Source organism: Phasianus colchicus, chromosome 4, assembly GCF_987193195.1.
Source record: "Phasianus colchicus chromosome 4, bPhaCol1.hap1.1, whole genome shotgun sequence".
Classification (NCBI taxonomy): domain Eukaryota; kingdom Metazoa; phylum Chordata; class Aves; order Galliformes; family Phasianidae; genus Phasianus; species Phasianus colchicus.
In genome coordinates this window covers 28,125,612-28,150,849 of record NC_143439.1, presented here as the reverse complement: position 1 = coordinate 28,150,849, position 25,238 = coordinate 28,125,612, and the positions used below count along the sequence as shown (strand labels likewise).

At 43.3% G+C, this 25,238-nt stretch overlaps 1 protein-coding gene across 3 annotated transcripts in view; it reads right to left on the bottom strand.

The window, feature by feature from the left end:
• Window positions 1–25,238, bottom strand: part of CDS1 (CDP-diacylglycerol synthase 1) — a 287,455-nt gene that overhangs the window by 136,640 nt on the left and 125,577 nt on the right. Inside the window, exon 1 of one of the 3 annotated variants that reach the window (XM_090139029.1) lies at window positions 1,951–3,451. The exons of 1 other annotated variant lie outside the window; for it this stretch is intronic. The gene's annotated coding sequence lies outside the window, so the exon portion shown is untranslated. Of the gene's footprint in view, window positions 1–1,950; window positions 3,452–25,238 lie in introns of those variants that run through there. One more of the 3 variants, XM_090139028.1, reaches the window with a different exon arrangement.

Genomic DNA, 25,238 nt, shown 5'->3' with positions numbered 1-25,238 from the left:
CAACTTCTTCCTAATGTGGAGCCATTCATTTGCTCTTTGCAACAGTCACATCATTGTACGTCCCTATCTTTCAAACTGCTTTCCATTTTGAGCAGCCATCATTCAGAAGCATGCTTCAGAGCACCAGGTGGTCTAATATAATATTTATGGGTTTCAACCTTTTTGCTAGCTACTCCTCTGTACCAAACTATAGATAACGTATACAAGTTTGCTCAGGAAAGCAAATTGAAACTTTAAACAAATGTGGCCTACATTATGCAGGGGGTCAGAGAAGATGTGCATAATAGTCCCTTCTGGCCTGAAAAATCTAGGAATCTATGAATTTAGAAATAAGCTTATAAAATACTACACCCCAACCCTAAATTCCACACTAAATCTTTTCAAATATTAATGAGAAGCTGTACAGCTGAGAGAGAACGATGCCCTTGGATCCCTGGCTAAGGGATTTTTGCCAAGCTCTCCTGAAAAACTTCTAGTTTCTGAATGAACAAAAGCAACAGATTACAGGCTGGACCTGTGAGGAATGAAACAATCAGCTCATTAAAAGATCATCATCATCATCTACAACACCACAAAACAACCAGGACACATCACCACCCATGTTAACTGCAAAGGAATTCATTAAAAATCTTAAGGGACATCGCCACATCGTTGCCAAGATCTCTGCTCCTTAGCTGCCTCTGTGTCAAACATGCACAACCTTCTAGTACATGGTACTTGTCATCCAGTGAGCTCCCTGTATTTTGGTGGGTTTAGGTAAAATTTCCGGTATGTTTCGTTGATCCTGCTCTTCTTTCTTTGCGTACCTCGGTATATTTTTTACTGCAACAGATGCTTTCCTGTCTCTATTCAATTCAATACATAAAGCACAAAGCTTGCATACAGTTGCTGTGAGCTCTTGGACAGAACCAGAGAGTCACAGAAAGGCTTGGGTTGGAAGGGATCTTAAAACCAACCTAGTCCCAACCTCTGCTGTGGGCAGGGTTACAACCCACTAGATCAGGCTGCCCAGGACCCCATCCAACCTGGGGACAGGCTGGGTTTGGACACATAATGAGTCTGTGCCACAACTCTCCACTGTGAAGATGATTTTCCTGTCTCTCATCAGGGTTTGGAGAAATTAATTTATGTCTCTCTGAGATGCACTGGAATATGTTTTCCTTTTTTCCCTCTGCTGCTGCTTGAAAAAGAAATCTGAGGAAAACCCCCTAGGATTGCACGTATGCGGAATCATAGAATGAACAAGGTTGGAAAAGACCTCTAAGATCACCTAGTCCAACCATCCACCTAACACCAATATTTCCCACTAAACCACATTCCTCAGTACAACATCTAAACATTCTTGAACACCTCCAGGGACAGTGACTCCACCGCCTCTCTGGGCAGCCTGCTCCAGTGCCTGACCACTCTCTCAGTGTGGAAGTATTTCCTAATGTCCAATCTGAATCTCCCCAGGTGGAGAGACATCTACACCCCTGAGTGGATCCCACCTGGCCCCATGGACTTGTGGCAGTTCAGGTGGAGTGGTAGGTCTCTGTCTGCTTCCACCTGAATCATGGGGGCTTTATTCTGCTCCCCACCCAAGACTTCCAGGCCAGAGAGTAGAGTACCCAGAGGATAACTCGTCTGGCTTTTAAAGACAGACATTAAGAAAGCATTGAGAACCTCTGCCTCTACCTTATCCTCAGTGGTCATGTTCCCATCACATCCAGTAAAGGATGGAGACTCTCCTAATAACTTCTTTGTATTCTCCCCGCATTGCCCGTCCCTTCTTCCACAGGACGTACATTCTCTTTTTCTCCTGGAGCCTCAGGAGGAGCTCCCTGTTCACCCACGCTGGCCTTTGTCCCCGCTGGCTCATCTTGCAGCACAGGGGATAGACTACTCCTGGGCCTTTACACCTCACAACGGAAACCTCACGGGTGGACCTCCCATCACATCTTCACTCACCTCTCCTGCAAGCTCCAGAGCCTCAAACCGATTACATAGGGACACCTGGGGATGTGAGGTAGGTTGGGATGGGGGCTGCCTGTCACGCCAAGCTGGGATCTGTTTCCACTCTTTCTCTTCCCTTCAATTGCCTCCCTCTGCAAGGAGTCCACCATTGTTTGGGGGGCGTCACCCCCGCGTCTTTCTCACACATTCAGCACAGAGTTACTCCACCAGCCGATCTCCTGCTCGCACTCCCTGATACTCCTTAATCTCTCCCCTCCTCCTTCGGCTCCTCCACCACACCGAGCAGATCACTCACCTGCTCACACCTCACACAGGTGGAAGCCCCGCCGCCCTTCACTGGCATCCACAAGCTCAGGCACTCACTGCAGCCAGGGACCTGAACCGCATAAAAAAGGCGGGAACTCCCTCCGAGTCGCCACATTCTTTCTCGCCACAGCTTTCCGCCACGTGGAGACCGCGGCTGGATTTGCTGTCTGGCTGGCAGCCAGTAGGTGAGCCGGCCCCTCGGATGGGCCGAGAGGCTCGCGCTCCTCCCCTGCCTTTATCGAACTGCCCGCGCAAACTGCCGCGCCAAGGCCTCCTGCCGCGCTGCCCCCCCTAGCGGCAGGTGTTAAACACGCGGGGGTGTGATGTCAGAACGCCGCCGCCACGCGGAGGACGATGGCGGCCGGCAGGCGCTCCCTGAAGGGGCTGCCCCTCAACCAGCCGAGGGCTTCTGCTTCGGCACGGAATGGCGGAATGCGACCGCTCCAGAGCCGAGTACCTCACAAAAGCAAAACAAAACAAAACAAAAGTGGTGCGAATCTGAGCTGTTTGCTTTCCTGCGCTGTTTGGTTCTGGACTAGGTTGTTGTTCCAGTTCCCATGGCTGAATCACCATTTCTCATCTGATAGCTACGGCAGCTTCTGCAGCCCCTTTGAAACGCACTGGGACGGTTTGCCAGTGTACACGTGGCATCTGGGCAGGCAAAATCTGCCGAGCCATAGCAACTTGACACACTGGGGTTTGCTGTGCTCTTTGTTCATGGAGGAGTGGTTTGCTTTAGTAAACAAACCAAAATTATGACGATAGAAGTGTCAGCCACCTAAAAGCCCCTTCAAGTTTGGCTTAACCACATCTGAGATTAGCAAACATGGAACAAAGTTTTCTAAGGCAAACAATCAGCAACATGATGTAGCTGTGGATGTCCCTGTTCATTGCAGGGAAGCTGGACTAGATGATCCTTGGAGGTCCCTTCCAATTCTAAGGATTCCTTGAATCTGTGAATCTATGAAAAAAGCAGTACAATCCAAAGAAATGTACTTGCTGGCTTTGCCAGGCATCTCTCAGATGGAAGCAGGAAGGACTCCTGTAGCAGTCCTATATCCTCTGATAATCTCCACCAGCCTACAGAATGCTAAACCAGGGAATTCATTCCGTAAAGGCATACAGAGAGTGCTCTCAGCTGAGGAACAAGTAGATCCAACAAGCCAAGCTCTTCCCTATCTTCCCTGGACATTTGTGTTATATCCACATACACAGCAATGTGAGTTGAGTAGGGCTGCTATTAAAAAGTCTTTATAAAAGATATCCATGAAGTATAGTAATGTTATTTAAACAACTTCTACCATAATGGCCTCCCTCTTCACTTTTGGTTAACACTCTGCAGCACAAAAAATCTGTGGTGCCACATTTCTTACCAAATACTTCTTTATAACATAAAATCCTTCAGTGAGCAATGCCTTCCCACTTTCCCCAAATTAAGGGGAACAATGGTGAGATTAACATTTCTGAAGGGTGTGTGTAAATGAAAGAAGTCCTTTAAAGAATGTTAAAACAATGGGAAAGCAATATCCTCCCACAGAAAGTCTAACATTTTCTTTCCACCAGGGAAGAATAGAAACTCTCCACAGATGCATCTCCAGAATCTGATTGTTCATCCCACTGTTTGCCAGGTTTGTGAAGGGGGCCACACACAGTGGAGCTGCTGTGTCTTCCGTGATGAAACTGATAGCAACAGTCCTGTGCTCAGAGTTAATTCTGAAAACTGTGCGGGCAGTGATACAAGCAGATTTAAACATTCTCTGGGATTTCCAAAGCAGTAGACATTTCCCTGTGTTTACTCCAACGTGTTCTTGAATTCCTGAAAAGAAGTGAAGCAGTAAGAAGCAGAGCACAGGGTGTTGTGGTGTGGCCTTACCAATGCTACAGCTATTAGAGGCTCACCCTTCTCTTACGTAAATCATTTAAATGACAGAAAACTAATACAACAGAGCAAACAAAAAGTGTTTACTGCAATAAAGGAGTTCTCTGAAGAAAGGGGTACTAAGCAGCACTGTGCTCCCCACAGTACTCCAGGCATCCTGAATCAAGTCAGCCCTCCACCCCTCACCCTCTTGCAGGGGTGGCTTAGTCTAAAACAGCCAAGTTAAAACTGAGCCTTCAGCATGTGTACACAAAGTCTGAGGTACTCACAGATTTGTAGAAAATTTACCCATACTGAGTCCCACCAGAAATTGCTTTCTTAAAAGTTTTCAAATTTTATGGGAAAGTCATTATCAATGCGTTTCTCTTAAAACTTTGGAGGAAAAATTTTGGGAGCAGGAGGCCTCCACTGCACAGTATGAGATGTACAGATAAAAGTGATGTCACTGCCACATATTTTTAGCTGCTAGAAGCAGGGTGTGCCAAGCTGTGGAAAAGACCAAACTGATTAGAGGTGCTCAGGGCCACATTGGATGGGGCACTGGGCAGCCTGATCCAGTGATTGGCATCAGCCAACAGCAGGGGTTTGGAGCTTGATGGTATTTAAGGGCTCTTCTGACCCATTCTACAATTCTTTGCTTATGCACTGAAAGGAAAGAAGGCCAATCTCAGAACTTCAAAACAACACAGAGAGAGGGAGATGTGAACCTTTCTTCCCAAATATATTAAAAAATCAGACTGGTCATTTTTAACACAGTTGTGCATCTACACTTATCTCACCACCCTAGAACCTAAATCACCTACCATTCAAATGCTTGCTTAAAAAGTAGATTTTATAGATGGTGGAGAAAGACATCTGTTGTTCTTCCTGTGGTATACTCCTCTCCCCCTAGTTCTTGTTTTAAATAGGTACATAAACACAGCGAGTAAGAATGCACATAAAAGTCCATGAAAATATATGCTGATACAAAGGCTTCAGATGGCACAAGTTGAGAATAATTGCAATATCCACTGAAGGGAACTTTCTCCACAACATCAGCTCCCCAGAACACTGCCATGCCAGAGGAGAAGAGTGGGACAGGTGAAAAATGGATGAGGCATTCACTTCTCAGCTGGAACCATAGGCCATGAGAAAAAGAAGAAAACTTCAAGGTGTCAGGAGGAAGGTTCCATTCCCGCAGCTCCCAGCCTCCTCCCTCCACTGGGACACAACACTGACTCTGCATTATCTGGCAATATCCTCTCAACTGGAAAAAGAGGCACTTCTATTGAACACAAATTTGCATATACCCTATAGCCCTGTCTGCTGGATTCTCCGCTAACATCGCCAGCTCCACATACTGCTAATTGCAGTGGCTGCTAATCCAGATGAGAAGCTAAAATTATATTAGTTTTCAACAGGATTTACATATATTCTGTCATATTTCTGCACCAGTTAGCAATTACAGTTAAAACTGTTGAACACGCAGCTTGCTATAGGCCTAAGTAACATCTAATAGCATTAACAATGCACTTCCCCATCAGCCCCAGGATCTTTTTAGAGGCTCATTGATCCTGAGCCCTGCTGCATGGCACAGCAGCCATGTCCTCCCCTCCCAGCAGCCTCCCCAGAGGTCTCTGTTCTTCCAAGCTCTGCTGCCTGGAGAGCTGAGGAGCAAGGAAGGGCCATGTGCATCCCTCAGGGACTCCTTCACTTGCTGCTGGCTCTGTGGCATACAGTGCTTGATTTCCTTGATGAAGTTTTTCAACTGGGGTTCGGTGCCATGTGGACTGCACTATATGAACTGTACCTGCTGTCACTGAGACCAGGGCAAAGCTTTTGTTTTCTTGAGAGGGATCAAAGTTAGGCTTAAAATTAGGCAGAAGCACAGGTGTTTCTCATGGTATTCAAGATATTAAGAGAGACTGAAAAGCTAACTGTAAGGTAAGGCTGTCAGCATTGCATTACTTTGGTTTTCCATTTGTCCCTCTATGACATGCTCAATTGATATAAGGAAAAATCAGTGGAATCCTACTCGAGACAGTGCTCTGTTAGGAAGAGCACTCTACAAGGCACACATGTGTACATCCAGTGATTATGAAGAGAGATCAAAACCCTTAGAAATTTCAGTACCCTGCAGTGCTGAAACAACATTGGCACTCTTTTCCTTCCAAGCAGAACTGGGCTCCCTTGATTCATATGTAGACAGTTACAAGGGTGATTTTTGATAGTATTTTCAGTGTTTAGGGAGATCACAGAGACAAAATGGTGTAACCAGATGAAACTGCAACTGCTATTTCAGCCCTCTGAATAAATTAAATGGTTTTAATCTGATTGGGATACTGAGCCAGAGTTAGTATCTCCACTTATAAAAATATTAGCCAGTCTTGAGCAGCTATAAATGGACAATATCCGGGGCTTGTTATAATCAGTCTTGAAAGCACTGCATATCACCGTGCTGTAACACAAACTAATTTATTAGTGGAGGTTCAGAGCACCTCACTGATAGAGCCGCAGCTTCACGCAGTGCACCTGGGGTTGTATGCCCTACAGTCCACGGCAGGGATGTGGCAGCACACTCCTATTACTGTAAGATAATGAAGTCTGCATCCAGGCCTTGGGCCTCCAGCACAAAAAGGATGCAGAGCTGTTGGAGCAGGCCCAGAATAGGGCTGCAAAGATGCTCAGAGGGCTGGAGCACCTCTCCTATGAAGAAAGGTTGAGGGAACTGGGCTTGTTCAGCCCAGAGAAGAGAAGGCTCCAGGGAGACCTCATTGCAGCCTTCCAATACTTGAAGGGAACTTACATACAGGAGGGGAACTGACTTTTTGCACTATCTGACTAGGACAAGGAGGAATGGCTTTAAACTAAAAGAGAGGAAATTTAGGTTAGACATTAGATGGAAATTCGTTACTCCAAGGGTGGGGAGTCCCTGGCACAGGTTGCACAGAGATGTGGTGGATGACCCCAACCCTGGAGGCACTCAAGGCCAAGTTGGATGGGGCCATGGGCAGCCTGAGCTGATGCCCCCACAGCAGGGGGTTGTGGCTTGTGCTTTAGGGTTCCCTTCCAACCCAACCATTCTGCAATTCTATAAAACATCCCTGTAACTTTTCTATGTCTGTGAGGCAATCTGTGTGCATTTAAGAGAGGGAAAAAACATCAATTATGAATAGATCAGGAGAAGGTTGAAAAGCTCTGAGAAAGTGACAGACTTATGTTTTACAGCAGCAGACACATGAAGCCAAGGGTTATAAGGTGTGGGTACATAAAATAAAATTATATACATGTGAGTGAATAAGGCAAGAAAGGCATCAAATTACAACACCATCTAGCCTTGCAAATCTGTCCTGGTGCCAGTAGCTGTACCACTCTGTTCCAAAGGTGGTATTATCACAGCTGTGTTTGCATTCAGTGCTTTTTGTCTCTTCAGGATTTTTTCTGTAGTTTGGTGGGGCTGCCCAAATGCTATCAGTGTTTCTGCTAAGGGGACTAACATTAAATACGCACAAGTGGTATTTTGTACTGTGAGGTTTGGCCTCACCAGGCACCAAAATTCCAGTCTCATTCGGACTGATGCAGAGAAGCAGGCCCTTAATGAGGCACATGAATGTCTCCCTCTTATATGAGCAGTGTTTGCAAGGTGATCCAGGCTCTGTCCAGCCTGGTTTCTTCTCCATGCCTGTACAAACAATGAGCACACCTACAGCACACCTATCTTCTATCTCTTATATAGCCACCAAAGGCACAGCAGATGCAGACACTCCACCTACGTGCACCACATTAAATGCATGTTTGAGACATAGGTCAGACCAGGGCCTCTGCAACTTAAATGAGCTGTAAATGAGGAAACAGGGCTCCAAAAACCCCTCGACTGCTGCTTCAGTGGTAACTGCTTTTGGCTGTTCAGAAGCATTCCTTTTAAAAACAGTGATGGGTATTCCTTTTAAAAGCAGGATAGGATCCTCAGGCACCCACTGGTGAAAGAGGTGTGAGGCCTTCAGGAAATTTACCTATTGATGTATCCTGAAATCCAGCTGGCAAATCCCCCAGATCTGACCCTGTCCCAATTAAAAATTGTGAGATTTTTAACAGGTTTATTCATTAAAACTTCTGTCGTGTGGAAAAATAGAATCATGAAGAATTAAGGATGGTAAAGACCACTAAGATCATCCAGTCAAACCCAAACCTATCCCCACCATGCCCACTGACCACGTCCCTCAGTGCCACATCTCCACGGTTCTTGAACACCTCCAGGGACGGTGACTCCACACCTCCCTGGGCAGCCTGTGCCACTGCATCACCACTCCTTCTGAGAAGAAACATTTCCTATTATCCAATCTGAACCACCTCTGGTGCAACTTGAGGCCATTCCCTCTCGTCCTATCACTGTTACTTTGGAGAAGAGGCCAAATCCCACCTTGCTACAAACTCCTTTTGGGGAGTTGCAGAGAGTTGAGTCAGGCAGAAGAAGAGCTCCTTAAACTTTGTTAAAAAACAAACAATATTTGAGGTTATACTCTTAAACCCTGCAGTCTGGCAGGGTTTTTCTCTAATACCATTCCAGGCCACAATGTAAAGATTCATACAAACTCTCGCATATACTATAGCGCAGGATGTCAACACATTTGGCATGGGATAAAAACATTCTTCATCACAGGTAAGAGGAAATCCACCTAGTGATTTTAATCGGCTCTGGCTGAGGCTCTGTATAGACTGCCAGATGCACATAGGCAACACTTGTTTCTAAGCAGGGCTCTCACCCTGCACAAAATAACAATTCCAAAAAAAGAAACCCATTGTGTTTAACAAACCACGGACTGGGAAAGCTCTCTCTCATTAATCTGATGGCAATCCTAGCAAGTAATTCATACATCAAAAATTAAGACTGATGCTGATCTGCCTTTAAAAGCGCACCGTAGAATAAATGCCAAAATGCCCTGAACAAAACATAGAATTTATGCTTTATAATTAAGTAATGAGTGCTAAAGTGATCCACGGCAGAACTCTTCTGATTTAATGCTGGTTGGAGTTAAAAGAGGAAAAATGATTCACATTATTTCTGATACCTTCATCTGGTATGTACTGCAAAATTACTGTCACACTGTGTACTGAGTCTATGTAACAGGATGTGCTGCAGGCTGTACAGCAAATCTGGCTTGGGAAACGAGAGCTCCCTTTCTGAGAAAGCCATCCCAGGTCATCAGCCTTCCTGAGCTGTAAACCGTCCTGACTGTCTGTCAGTGTAGATGCTGAACTGCTCCAGCAAGGTGACTGAATTCAGGGCTGCTATGAGGCTCATGAAAGCACAGAAACCCATCAAGGGAATCCAAGGCTGCCTTTCACTTGGCAGCAGTTCACTTACTTTGTCATCATCTGACTGGGCACCTGTCTCATCCGATTCATTTTTATTTTTTGCACAAAACTAAGTCTCTATCTTCATCTGTGAAATGTGAAGTTTGTGCCGGGCAGCCGGCCTCCTGCTAAATAAATGCCACTGACATCTGCCAGTGCCCTTTGCGAGGCTGGAGATGCTGCAGCGGCTGCAGTGCTGCAGAGAGGCTGCCACGAGACGGCAGTGTTTCTGAAGACTTTTCCTCTGAGCAGACAGCTCTACAGATTTCGGGTCTACACGCTGCTTTATGCTAAAGGCCAGGAATAATTCACCGCTATGGAAAGGCCACCCTCCAGAGAGCTAGAAAAGAAAAAGGGCAAGCAGTATGATTTTCTGTTATTTAAATGCAGTTGTTCAAGCAAAATTGTCTGTCATCTGCTTCACATTTCTCATTGTAATGGTCACTTCATTTTCAACCCTTTCTTTTGCAGCATTGGTGTCAGCAGGCTTCGCCTGAAACCACGTTGTATTGCAAGCATGTTTGAGATGATTGGAGCTGCTGTTCTCTCCAGATAACATTGTCAGAGCGGAACATTTTCATCCCTAAAGGTGAACAGCAGAGCTTTGGTAGCAGTGTATTTTTACAACTGTAAATGATCCCAGGTAATTTAGAGAATGTGGGCAAATGCTTGCCTTTAATCGAGAGGGTGAGGTGCAGACAGCTGAACTCTGCCAGCTCACCACCCTACAGCAGAGCTTTTCTGCAGCTGCACACAGAGGTGGCCCAGTCCAGGGTTGAATGATTCTTGGATCCTTCAGGTTGGATGAAAACAGGTATTCAAGATGACCCTGAGAAGGTAGTTATGCAGTTACAAGAACCTCCTGCTGCTTGTTGGGTTTCAGTGCTGGTGGCATTCAGCTTTCCTGCTTTGAATAGCTTTGGATGGGGCCAAGCTTTGTTCCCTGAAGAAGGCAGAAACAAAGTTCAGTTTCATCTGCCATTGGTTGCCCTGGAGAAAAGGGCTTGATGTATCCAAGCTTGAAAGGATGTCAACAAGTCCAAAAATGAAATGCTTAAACAATAGTAACAAAAGCAACTGAACCAGAAGTCCATGTCCTTAAATACTAGAGGTCTAAAGCCCTACCCTCTCATGTCTGTAGAAATAATAATAGACACACCACAGCTTCTAGCAGTCCCAATTTCATTGCTGCTGATGTGGAAATCAAAAGTAACATAGTTTGGCTTTCAGCTTCAAGGGAGACTGCCCAGTGCTGATGGTTTGGAAAACCATCAGGCTGCCTGTAGCTAAGCACCTCTGACATCAAGTTGCTGGAGAAGAGGGCCACAGAAGGCCATCGTATTATCTTCATAGTTGTTGGTCAGTTAGACCCATACTAGCAAATATACAGGTTTTGCTTTTCCTGTCTGCAGCATGACTGAAATCTATAGCTTTTATGTTTTCATTTCTTGTATTAGGTGGAGCAGTTAACTAATGATCGGTGAGCTTCATAAATGCCCTTTTCTAATTACAGTTGTCAGCAAGTTTGCCACATAAAACAAGGATAGAGAGCATCATGAAAGCTCTTATTTCCCATTTGCCTCCTCTGTCAAGCCCGTCTCCATTCAAAGATGTTAGATTCTTTCCATTGCTACCCATTTTTTTTTCCTGTATGCTTTAATTGCTTGGTAGAATGTGCTGCATACATACTAAACTCATGCCAAGCACACATTGGGCATATTCACTAAGTATAAAACAGACACTTTTCTCAGTATGAGTTCATTGCTTATGCTTGTCTGGTACACTGGAACATGCATTTCTGGGAAGCTGCAATAAAATGAAGTTTTGTAAAACATATTTCACTGCAGTGATAAAAATGAAGTTACGTCTGGACGAAAGATGATTTTAAGTAGTAAGGCAGCGATTATCTTGTCTAGTGACACAGCCAGAGAGGTTTAAGCAGAATATTTACCCTGAGTATTTGCAGAGCATTTAAGACTTAGTTCCAAATTCTTCTCACACGACAAAAACCATTTTGGCACAAGTAATTTTGCTTTCTCTCTCTTGTGCCCTTTACCATAAAGAAAAATGCAAGAGTGCTCATAGCTGTATAGCCTTTTTGGAGTAATGCCCACAAGGGTTTGGCTGATTGAAACATACATCCCAGACCATTAGTGTATATTATATCTTCAAATTCACATAAAACAAAGTACTGTCTCTCATAAAGATCCGGCCATCTTCTCTCTCACTCCACCAGACACAGGCAGCGGGGACAGATCTTCCTCCCAGACACATGATCACACCTTCACATCCTACAGCGTGAAGCCTGTCTGATTGGTAAAAGTGTTTATCACCTTGGAGTGGTGAGAAAGGAGACCCAGGACTGGAACAATGAGGTCCTAATGCCGGTCACTGACCGTGGTGTAAACCTTTCACCTGAAGGTGAAAACCTTCAGGTCTGGCTGATGGTTTTACACCATTGTAACCACACCGGAGTTAGTGAATGTACTCTGGATTTACTCCACATTTCCATCAGGATTGGAATTGGATTCACTGCTGGACAGACGTGAACCATTTTTGGAAAGCAGTAAGCGCAGATATTCTGTCAGGTAGCTAACCTCAGTAAGCATTTCAATTACTTAGATCAGCTGGCATGGCTGGCTGAAAGACAAAATATGAGGATGAACAGCACGATATCAAGCTGACTTCATGCAGCTTTGGCAGTTTTATGATTACTCTAATTGTAGAAACAACAAAGCTCTGTTGCTCCTCTATTAACCTCAGCTTTCCACATTTCTGTAATAGAATCACATTTGTACTACTTGCATCCATTACCCTGGTAAATATGGAGATGCTGAGGGTATAATCACCATTGAAAATGGGCTCTTCCATCTAGCACTTGACTGATTAATGACAAAGACCTGAGATGATGCTGAATGAACAGTGAAAGTTGAATGAATTGTGAAGTAGAATATTTCTCATTACTTGTCATATACTTAAGTTCTGCAATCTTCTTTGAAAAGTTTGATCCTCAAACTGCAGGATACAGGCAGTAATAAAGTGAAATGTTTAAAACATCAGAATAAGAGTCCATTATAATAACACTGACTAAAGTTACAGTCATGCTTTATCCAGTCCTTTGGAGGACTTAACTTGCTGTACCTCAGAGGGCTGCAAATTCTGGCTTGTAGGACACTGCCTATAAACATCTTTCTAAACTTTCACTGTACTCTTGCAGTGAGCTTTCAAAAAACCATTCAAAGTAGCAAATGCTTATTTGTGGTTCTGTGGTTTGCCTACATATGAACATAAAAAAATTACACAGCTAGGAATCTGAGGAATTACTCCAAGTTTTTATAGATACCAGTAAACTTAAAAATAAAACAAGATATTTCCGTCAATAAAAGTGCCTTTTTACTATTCTGATAATGATTCTTTTTAAACTCTTTATTACACCAGAAAATCAAAATTATGTCTGATGGTTCTTGAAATTGTTGTTTGTACAAAAGACCTCTAAATTAAGAGCTGAACATTGAATACAGCCGTAGTAACTTCAAACCAAAATTGTTCCCAGAACTGACACACCACACTTGTGTCAGGCCTTCAGACTGCCATGCAAGTAGGATGTCTGGGCACTACACTACATCCTCCATTCCCATGTCCTGAGAAGGTAAGTATGCATCTTGTTTCTGGAACTAAAGTATGTTTCAGGTTCTTTGGGGCTAAAATGGGCTTTGGGGCACAGATTAGTGGCTTCTATAGCAACCGTTTGAAGCCAGTTATGGATTTTGATTTCTGATCTTCCCAGAGGCTCTCTCTCCTGTTTTCAGAGAGCTTTGTCATCACTGCATCCCCCAGATAAATGCTCCTGGTTTACAGGTCCTGAGCAATCAATGCATCATTCAAACGATGCTGCAATGCACATCCTCCCATCACCCCCTCCTGCAGAAGGATGGCAGAGTGCAGACATGAGGAACTCCCTGGTACAGTCACCATTGTGACATTTCAGAATAATAAATATGGGTTTTTTTGTTGTTTTAATTGCAGACGGTGGTTTCTTTTTCCTCCACTACAGAAGTCTCCTTCACAAAGGAGGAAGATGGGAAGGGAAATATTTTACAATTTAAGGTACAACAATTTCCTCGCCAGCACTGCTATGAAGGGTAGATGTGTTATTTTAAATACTTCCTGTAATGTTTTCTCAATGTCATAAATAAAACCATCTCCGTTTCTACAGTCACAAAACTGTAAAAGTGAGTTCTCAACCTTTTGTGCTTATGCTTGTTTGTTTGTTTTCCAGAAGTAGAATATCTTTTGGCTCACTTCAGTATTTACAATTGAGCTAGTGCCTTCCTGCCGCTGAACAGAAATAATGAGTGCCTGTCAGCACGAACACCACACTGCTTATGAGGATTGCATTCATTGGATAGCAGTTTGGAGCAACATAATTTATAATAATTAACACATTAACATTCCAATAAAAGGTAGTCTTCACTGTGCTCTCACAGTACACAGCAATAACACCATCATCATAATAGGTAAAACATTACCTTAGCCTGCCAGAATCACTTGCTCACAATCTGCAACGCTAAATTAAAATGTTCTTCCTATTCCCACAAACTTAGCAGGTTATTTATTTTTAATTTAGCTTTGGGTTCAGAAGCTACAGCAATATCCAGAACTATCCCTACCATTCCTCCCTTCTCATTACACGTTCACCAACCTCATGTCGCTGGCTTTCCACCCAAATTGCTACTGGCCTTCGAGCATTTTCTGTGCTACCACAGCCCTAGGGCAGGGGAATAACCACCATCCAAGTCCACCAGCCTACAAAAGAGAGTTGGGAAATTAGGAAAAACAACTTCTTAGAGCAGTGAAGAATTGATACAGGTTGTCCAGGGAAGTGGTGGAATCACTGTCCCTGGAGGTGTTCAGACAGTCTGGAGATGTGGCACTGAGGGATGTGGTCAGTGGGCACGGTGGGGATGTGGGGTTGGACGTGGTGAACTTAGTGGTCTTTTACAACCTCAGTGATTCTATGAAAAGAAATCAAAGTCAACATATTCTTGCTGTTATGTTCAATAAATACTACTCCATTCTTTCATTTAATGAGGAAACAGATTATAAGTGTCATTATCACATCCATAACAAGCACTATTTCTGTAGCCTCAGGCAGATGATTTATATTGCCCAAATCATAGTCATCTAGTGCGTTTTTCACATGGAAAGGAAATACCACAGAGGTGTCTCTGCCCTGAGGACAGCCAGGAGAGAAAAGGGGACTGCAGGTGGTCCGAGCCAGACTCCTGACTGCGACATTTCCTCTCTTGTGGGTTGGTCAGTGCAACACGAGGACCAGCACCCTTCCATTTACTCGCACTTTCCTGGTTTCTGTGTTTAGACTGAAAGCCTCAGTTACGCTCTATGCATATATGGAGCCTCTACTACAAAAGAGACTTTGATCTTCTGATCCAAATGAGCCTCTGATCTTAGCTAGGGCTTGTAGGTAAATGCTAGAGAAATAATAACAGATGGAATATCACAGTGATATATTAATTACCATATAGAGCCATATAAAGCTAATCGGGGAATGTTTCTGGGCAAAGATCTCATAAATAAACCAAATGTGAATGCATAAATAAGTAGAATGCAAAAACAGGGCCATTATAAGGGAATGTGTGATTTTTTTTTTTTGTCTCTATGTTAAGCAGTCCTTGACATTTCTTTTAAAATTTATATATTTACACTGGCAAAAGAACAATCCTTTCCACCTAAACTACAGAAAGAAACCAAAAATATGCTGTACAACTTTGCCATTAAAATCTATTTTGTCTTTCTTTTCAAGTATATTCAAATTTCTTCTTCTGCCTACCTGCTTATCACACTTGTCAAGAACTAAGCACTGTAGTATGATGAAGGTTTTTGAAGTTATAAACATAAATCAAAGGTGAAAATTCTAACAACACATAATATCTTACAGGAAGAAAGCATTATCAGAACTACCTGAAAAAAATTTCAGATCTGGCAGATCTTAGGTACTGAGCTGCTTGTGTATTTTTCACACTATTCATCTCATATCATAGGCTCATGGAACACGTTTTCATGGAATCATAGAATCATTAAGGCTGGAAAACATCTTTAAAATCACCAAATACAATCTCAACCCACTCCCACCATGCCCACTAACCATGTCTCTCAATATCACATCTCCCTGGTTCTCAAACACCTCGAGGGATGGTGACTACACCACCTCCCTGAACAGACTGTGTCGATGTCTCACCACTCTCTCCGGGAAGAAGCTGTTCCTAATATCCAATCTGAACCTCCCTTGGCTCAACTTGAGGCCATTACCTCTTGTCTCATCACTGTTACCTGTAAGAAGAGGTCTAGCTCCATCTCGCTACGACCTCCTTTCAAGCAGTTGTGGGGAGCAATAATGTCTCCCCTGAGCCTCCTCTTTTCCAGAACAATCCCAGTTCCCTCAGCTGCTCCCCATAAGACTTCTGCTTCAGTCCTCTTACCAGCTTCGCTGCCCTTCTCTGGGCATGCTCCAGGGCCTCAACAGGTGGGTGCCTACTACAGGTCTTTCCTGTAGTGAGGCACCCAAAATGAACACAGCACCTAGGTACAGCCTCACTAGAACTGAGTACAGAGGGACAATTACCTCTCTGCTCCTGCTGGCTGCACTATTTCTGACACAAGACAGGATGCTGTTAGTCTTTTTGGCCACCTGGGAACACTGCTAGCTCATGTTCAGCCAAGCATCAACCAACATCCCCAGATCCTTTTCCTCCAAGCAGCTTTGCAGCCACTCTGCCCCAAGCCTATAGCGATGCATAGGGTTGTTGTGACAAAAGTGTATGATCTGACACTTGATCTTGTTGAACGTCATCCCATTGGCCTCAGCCCATCAATTCAGCCTGTCCAGATCCCTCTGTAGGGCCTTGCCGATTGCCCAGGCTAATCAACACTTCCTGCCAATTTGGCATCATCTCCAAACTTACTGAGGGTGCACTAAATGCACTCATCCAAAAGGTCAATATAGATATTAAACAGGATGAGCCGCAGTACTAACTCGTGGGGAACACCACTCATTACCAGTTGCCAGCTGGATTTAACTCCATTCACCATCACTCTCTGGGCCCAGCCATCCAGCCAGTTCTATACTCAGAAAAGAGTATACCTATCCAAGCCAGAGGCTGCCAGCTTCTCCAGGAGAACGCTGTGGGAAACAATGTCAAAGGCTATCCTAAAGTCTTGGTGGACTACATCCACAGCCTTTCCTTCATCTACCAGTCAGGTCATCTGGTCATAGAAGGAAATCAGGTTGGTCAAGCAGGACCTGCCTTCATGATCCCACGCTGGGTGGGCCTGATCCCCAGCTGTTCTGCACAAGTTATGTGATCGCACTAAATACAATCTGTTCCATAACATTCCCTGGCACTGAACTCAGGCTGACAGGCCTGTAGATCCCCAGATCCTCCTAATGATTATTCTTACAGATGGAGTGCAAGTCTCCAATTCTCCAAGACCTCTCCGGTTGACCAGGATTGCTGACAGATGGTGGGAAGTGGCTTGGCTGCTTTTTTGGAGAAGCAGATTCACATCGTACACTCCACAGGAGCACAGACCAGAGGAACAACAGCAATCCTTGCTCCCATTCTTATAAATGGGAGTGACGTGACCCTTCCTCCAGTCAGGGCCTGGAGGAAGGGTCACCTCCAGGTGAGGCCCCTGACAGCCATGACTTTTCAAATATGATGGAGAGCGGCTCAGCAACCACCTCAGCCAGCTCCTTCAGAACCCTGGGATGCACGCCATCCAACCCCATAGACTTGTATGCATTCAGTCTCATGAGACGGTCTTGGACTTGCTCTGCCCTTACAGTGGGAGGGGGGGGGAGATTTACTCCTCCAGTCCCCACCTAGAGGGTTTAGGGATGCAAGGTACAGGGACATGGAAAATATTAGAATCCTGGTTGTCATTGAAGACCAAGGCAAAAAATTCATTCAGTACCTCAGCCTTCTAATCCATTGAAGCCAGTTCTCCTTTGACATTTACCAAAGGAGGTACACTCGCTTTGGCCTGTCTCTTCTGGCCAATGTACCTGTAGAAGGTCTTCATATTGCTTTTCACATCCCTTGCTAAGTTCAGTTCTGCCTGCACCTTGGCTTTCCCGATCCCATGTCTGCAGGTCCAGACAGCATCCCTGTATTCTTCCAGGTTCTATGAATAGTGTAGATTTAGCTAATGTATATTTCACCAGGCAGGGTTTTTTCCAGTATTCTGGAGCATTAGTCTCTTCTGATGAATTGTAAAGAGTATTTTATAATTTTTTTAAAAAAGTAGTTTCTTTAAACTGTTTAATACAGCTATCAGGCTACTAGTGGTTACTTTCAATCCTGGTAAAGGATTTCCATTATAACTCCTTATCTTTTGCTGTTTGTAATTTTCCTTAAGATTCACCTCTCAGGCTGACATTTTCCAAACTTGTGGTCTACCCAAAGACAGAACTTTTTGGACAGCTGAAGAAACAGTTCAGCAGTGCAATTTTAACAAGGGTCCCTCAGACCAGCGCAGTAAAACTTGCCTCACTGGAACCAAAACCAACACATATTCTAATGCCTATTGCTACAATCAGAATGCATAGACAGGACAAAAGAATTATTCAGGCTACATAGGACTGTTAGACACACTAGACTAAATTCTTCCATGGCGTCAGCTATTGCAAGCTCCCTGAAGCCAATGGGATTATACTGCTTTACACCCAGGCCGAGTGAGGCCTGCTTTCTTTCCTGTGGGTGTGCGACTCAGGCTTTTTCTTGTTGCTCCACATTATTTAAAGAGCTGGCAGGCTCTCCCTTTGAAGTGTTCAATCCACAGAGAGCTCCCCTGTCGTGAGTTTAAAATGTTTTAGTGCCACACAGACTGCTGCTGCTCCATGCAGGGCTCCAGGAACACTCACTGCCCCAGTTCTGCCTCCCTCCCACATGCACATCTCCATTCAGGACTCACTCTTTTTCCTCTCCTCTTCCCACCACTGTAAAACTTCAGGCAAGCATCTAGCAGGCTTTTGAATAGCACACAGAAAGGAGAGGTTCTTCATAAGGAGCAGTCTCTGTCTGCCCTCAATATCCTCTTGTCCTGGGGTGTTTCTGCAGCTGGAGGCCAGGAGTCATAGGATACAGGGTCATGTTCTCAGTCGTAGCTCCCACTACTACAGATTTTGGTCTCAGATTCTTAAGCCAGCCACAACTTTACTGGGCTTCTTGAGGAGCAACTGAGTGCTCACACCAGCCATCCCTGTGCTCCTCCCTCCCGAGTCATACATCTCAAGCGTCAGACATACATCTCAAGACACACAGCGAAAGTATCTACAAAAGAATCACAGAATCAGCATTAAGATCATCAACCACAGACCCATCCCCACCATACCCACTAGCCACATCCCTCAGTGCTACATCTCCACAGTTCTTGAACACCTCCAGCAACAGCGACTCTACCAGTTCCCTGGACAGCCTGTTCCAATGCCTCACCAGAGAAGGTGAATCACCAGAAGAAATGAATCCCACCAGCTCTGGAATGGACTGAAGGCCTTAAATTCCTAAGCAGTCTTTTTTTTTTTTTTCTTTTTTTTTTCTTTTAAAACACAGTTCTCCTGTTAGCACTTGTTCAAGTGAAACTCACCACCTTGCTGTGTTTAGAAAAATGGGCTCTTTACAGCTAATTAGTTATCTGCCCTTTAAACCCAAGCATTCACCCAACATGTGTTTGCCCTGTGGGAAAAGTGTGCCTCTTTCACACTTCTCATTATAAACCAAGCAGTAATGCCAGCTGACGACAGATGAAGGTGAAAACCACCTGTTCTCATTCAACAAGATGTATCACTGCAGAACCCTCATTTAACAAACTGGTTGATTAAACAGGAAATAAGGAGCCCATGGAATTATTTACTGGAATGAAAAAAAACCAAAAAACACAACCAAACAAAAAATACATTAACAAATAACAAACTATCCTGAAATATCCAAGATTAATGGAAAAAACTACTCACTTTTCCAGGATATTTGACCTACACATTCAAACAAAAATCTGCCTTTGTCACACAGAGAAAATGTCTCCATCATTTATAGATATGGGATAATGACCCCACTTGACATCTTGAAAGAAAACTAAGCAATTGCTGACACTCTATTTTTACCCAGTTTCAGATTTTGATTTGAAATCTCCCTGCTTTGGGATGCAGATCATGATGAACAATGCTAGAAGTAGTTACCTTGAGCACAGATAGCTTGCTTATAGATGCCACTGCAAAGAGGATGTTAATAGCAAGCAAAGTTTTCCATGCTGACCTGATCTGCACTTGCAATTATAAAGACAAATTAAGTACAAACAGCAGGAGATAACTCAAAATTTAGTTTTTACGTCTGTTCTTTCTTCTTTGCCATAGAAGTGTCTGGGTGTTTTGCCCAGAGCTTATATAACTAGAAATAAAAAAAAAAAATAGTGATCTAGATAGAAAAATAGAGCATCCCATCCTTAGCACACAACCCCAGGGATGAGAGGTATTGCTGAGCACCCTAACACTCCCAGAAGCAGGCAGTGTTTTGGGCTGGAAAAGGGCTCAGCAGCTACCAGCTGACACAAGAAGGGAACTGCAGCATCAGGAATGCTCAAAAAGAAGGAAAAAGCAACTCTATCATGCTCCAGGTTTGGTTTGTGGAAGGACAGAGCTGCACACTGCAGCCGGATTACATTGTATTAGAGGATCAAATCCCAGTACTGTTAGTTCTTGGACTTCTTCCCACAACTTTGCCATGTTTTAAAAACATATCATTTAAGACTGTTGTAATTCCTAGACATCCTTGAAAAGACTTGAACTCTGTATGTATGTTGTCCTTACATTTTAGATACTCCTAGGTCACTCTTCCACATTAACTGTGCAAGCATACTCCTCGTGTCACAGCTCTGCAGCAAAAATATCTATCAATCAAGATGTTTTGGTGACTTTTTTTGTCTTTTAACTAGCTTGCCATACTGATACTCACGCTGCTGTTTGAGGTACTCCTTTTTTTACAAGAGATTCTGTCTGTGGATCCTTGGAGAGAAATGCACAACAGTGAACTGAACAGACTGAAACTCTTCGGCCTGAAATAAAGATGACTTTGAGGTGTCTCACACAGGCTGTATAAACAGGAGAAAGTAGCCTGGAGAAGGCATATGCTCCATTTCTCGGAGGTGCCCACAGACAGGCTAGAAAGGACCCTAGGCAGCCTGATCTGGTGGTGGGGCAACCAGCTCATGGCAGGTTTCAGAACTAGATGGGCTTTCAGGTCCCTTCCAACCCAAGCCATTCTTGGTTCTATGATGTAGGAATGAGCCACCACATCCAAAATAAGACCTAGAGACTGAAAAACAAAGCAGAGAGTTCCGTTCAAATCAAGCAAGAGATGTTTTCTTTTACACAGTAAGCTGGTAATGAGGGTCCTAGACAAAGAACAACGTGAGTGCAAAATTCTGCATATGATACCAGGTAGGCAGCTAATATGTCTTTAGAAGTTAGTCAATAGACAAACAAGACAAGGGTTCCTGAAATCCTTGAACTGAGCAATCAATGGGACAATTACAGGAAGCTAACACATTTGTTCATGACCCTTTCGTTTACCTTAACTCCCCCTGAGTAACTGCTGCTTATAGCATATGGCTGTGGCTTTGCAGGTTGAGCTTCTCTCTGGCACACAACATAGGAGATAACATGCAGAAACGGAGGGCGATCTTGCAGCAGTCACACAAAGAAAGCCATAGATCATTCACTTTTCCAGATCAGAAGATTGCTGTTATGAGTTGAATGCAATAGGCTTGCAGCAACTCATTAATTTCCCTGATTTAAACATCCGGATATCAGTCAAACGGGAACTCACTGCACACAGATAATTTGCATTTTTTCCTAAAGCTGTTTCTGCATGTAGTTCCATTTAGCCCTCCTCTCAGACTCAGGCTATCAGGATTTACTTTTTTCCTCTCGTATATCCTGTGAAACAGACTTTAGAAATGCTGTATCACCAACACTGACTTAGCATTGCTCCTCAGGACAAGAGTCAACATCTGATTCATCTCTGTTCTGCACCTGTTGGACTCAGATGCTATGGTCAAGGACCTAAGACTTCCAAATTCCCATCTTAACACTGAGTAGACTACAAGTCTCCCTTTCTCCCAGTTTTAAAAGAATTAGAAATCATAACTAGTGGACAGGGTGGTGATGGGTTGATGGCTGGGCTGGATGATCTTAAGGCTCTTTTCCAACCCTAATGATACAATCAGCCTACGATGACAAAGATCCTCACAGGAGTTTAGCAAAAAGGGTCACAATATGCTTCCCCTCCATCTTTTTTTTTAAAAAAAAAGCCTAATCAGTGGAAGAAATAGAGAACCACCAATGATGTCCCTTTTCAGCCTCTGTGAAGCATGCTGTACACAACATTAACCTCTGAGTAGGTCAGGCAGCTGCTTTGCTTAAGCAGGATCTCTTGATCCTGATCCAGGGAAGTCCCGAGTTAATGGGAAGTAGTTAACACCTTGGCTTGATAAAGTAAATGCAGCAGTTTATGTTGCCAGTGTAATAGCAGTTTGTGCAATCTTCAAGACAACTACGTTGCCATGAAGGCAGAATAACTTAGAGGCTCAGACTTTCCAATTTCTTGGATGGAAGGAAAGAAGTTTTCATTAAAGTCACAGTAACAAGAGCACACATTTAAATATTTCTTTATTAACTGTAGAATCTCCCCTTGATTTAACCTTGTCCTTTGTTTAACCATTCACGGCTGAAACACACAGTGCATGGGCAATGTGCTTTGGCAGTGGCATGAGGGGTCTGAATCAAGTATATTGATATCCTTTTTCTAACAGTCAATTGTGTAACTTTCAACAGGTCTACAAGACATCATGTACTCCATCTGTCAGTATTTATGTCAAAAACCACCAGGCTGAATTTAGGGAATCTCATGGGACTTAAGAGTACTTTGTAAAAAGGCACTGGAAAAACCTAGCCAGAATTCCTTTGCAGCTGCAAATTTTATTAATTCATTAGGCCATCTCTTAGACCATAAATTGCAGAAGTGATTGCTACTATTGTTTCTTCTATTTAAAATTCCGGATGTAAAGCGAGATGTCTAAACATGCTCATGAAGACTGGGTGATAGTTAAATTAGTGATAATTAAATTCCATTTATGAAGAAAGTGAGAGATTCACTGCCACTAAAAGAGCTAAGATCAAGTAACTGTATGCCTGCTAAATGGACTGGCTGAAATTCTGCACCATGGCACAACACAACTGATTTAAAAGAATTTGGTCCAAGCACTGCAAAAACTGCTAAACAGGCAGGGAATATACTACTGGCTCTGGAAGACTGAGGTGTTTCCAGGGGCACAGCACTATCTATCAACAATACACAAATAACAGAAAAGACACAACCTTGATAGAGCTGATGTGAAAAACAAAGTCCAGTAATTCAGCATGGTACTGAAGCTCCAGGAGATTAACAGCTCCCCAGTACTCAGTAAATGACAGTTAGATACATTTCTTCTTAGACAGTTTCCCTGAATAGAAAATAAAAACATTTCCAAAGTGAATATTCAGTGGACACAGGATAAAGCAAGATGACTTTTGCAAACATTTCACAACTTGCCTTGCAAATGCAGACCATTTTTTTTTCCCACAATGCTGTCAAACCAGAGGAACTGTGAGGCAAACAGTGATGACAGATGTGGAATTGCCCTTCCCAGTTCTCTTCCTCTGGAAATCTGAGGCAATTTGAAAGGAGTCTTGTATGTTGTTAACAGCATAAAATGAATTTCCTCAACACACAAAGCTCCTATCCACTTTCAGGATGCCTAGAAGTGTCAGTGTCTACCATACACACTGTTAGTGCATGTTACTCCATATTTTTATTCAAAGAAATCTATAACACAGGGAAAGGAGACAACAAAAATGGAAAAGGGATTGAGAAATCCTGTGGAAACTGTTGTCTACCAGTTCTCTTCCAATACAAACCAGCCACTCTCAGCACGTTAAATAGCAGCTTTCTAGCAAATTCTTAAATCAAGTTCAAGGAACTCAAATGACCAAATTGCTGTCTGGATTAGAGCTGAAAGACTGCAAATGTTCATGTAGTCCCTCCAACTCCTGCAAAAGAGTCTGAAGTATGAATTAGTCTATACAGAGAAGATGATGACAACAAAATATGGAAAGCCTGGAGCATTAACCTCATCATTTTGCATGATGGTACATCATGCTTGTCAATCCTGTGATTAAATTCTGCCTGCAAAAGATGCAGTTCATCTTCAGGTGTTGTTTTTTTGTTTTTTGTTTTGTTTTTTTTTCCAACAGTGCTCAGTATAAGATACCACCAAATGCATTTCTTGCTTAAAGTGCTTCCCTTAAGACACAATTTGTTTTTATTGATACAGAAAAGGTCAACCCTTTGTATCCCCACCTTGTCATTAGTGGTAGGCATATAGCATGTCTTTTCTGTAGATAAATGAATGGTTCAATAGCAATTTATGTCCTTAAAACCTTCATGAACTTTTCCAGAAGGAAAAGATTATCTCAAATAAGCCTTCAGAAAGCTGGTCACCAGATAAACTTTGGGAGTCAAAGGCAATGTCATCCAGAAAATGGCATTCAAACTAAAGTGCCCAGAAGCTTGAAAAGCCCACAGTTCACTTAAACTTGTACCCTGAATTAAGTAATAGTTGACATGTCTAGCAGACAGCAGTTAATATGTGCAACCATATTTCAATGGATTTATTCTCTCTCAAAATCACTTGCTCCCAAAGTCAGCTCTTGGAAGACTTCACCGTTGCAATTTGTTGGCTCTCCTACAGAGCGCGTACACGCTTCTGCTGCTTTTCACTAGCACTGGTATTTCTCAGCAAGAAAGTACCATCCTCTCATTCGGGTGATTTCTAACTTCTTCAGATACAAATCAGTAGAACAATTAAATTCTTCAGGTCTTGGCATCTTATTCCAGATCAGCCTTTCTACTTCTCCACTCTTTTGCAGGTTTAAAAGGATCATCACTCATTCTCAAGAGTTTGTAACCACCACCTCCATCATCAGCAGTAACATTCCACTCTTTCACACGGAGAACCCTCACCATCAATACTTTGCAGTCAAGCTATCTTAAAATTATCCTGTTCAAGATTAAGACAAAAACATAAATCCACTGGATTGGATGCACATAATCTTAACTACTTGAGACAAAACCAGGCAAGACGTACACAGGAGTCAAAAAAGTAATTTGGCAAGAGAGCTATTAGAGAAAACAGCAGGCTATAAGTGCTTTTTAGAAGCAGTGGTCTTAGCAAATGGTCCTGACATCTCCAAATTCCACTGCAAGTCTTCCTATTTTTTAAAAACCGAAAGTTGCATATATTTGATGTAGCTGGGCAGCAGTATTAGGCCAATCACTATTCAGCAAGATCCACATAAAAAGGCATAGAGATTGGAAATAGCTAGAAGCAAGAATGGTAAGGAAATGAGATGAAGAATTAAGTGAAAGCAGTTGAAGGACTAAGATGATTCTTGGAAGATGAAGATATGGCAGGTTAATATGGCTTTGTTAAGGCTCACTAAGCCAAGGGATGGATTCAAACTGAAAAAAGTCAATTATCTTGAGCTGTCGGAAAGGAAGTCCGTTTTGGCAAGCAAGTTTTGGCAAATGGCAGGGGACAATGTGACAGGCAATGGAAGTAGAGAGATTATTTTAATATTCTAGGCAAGACC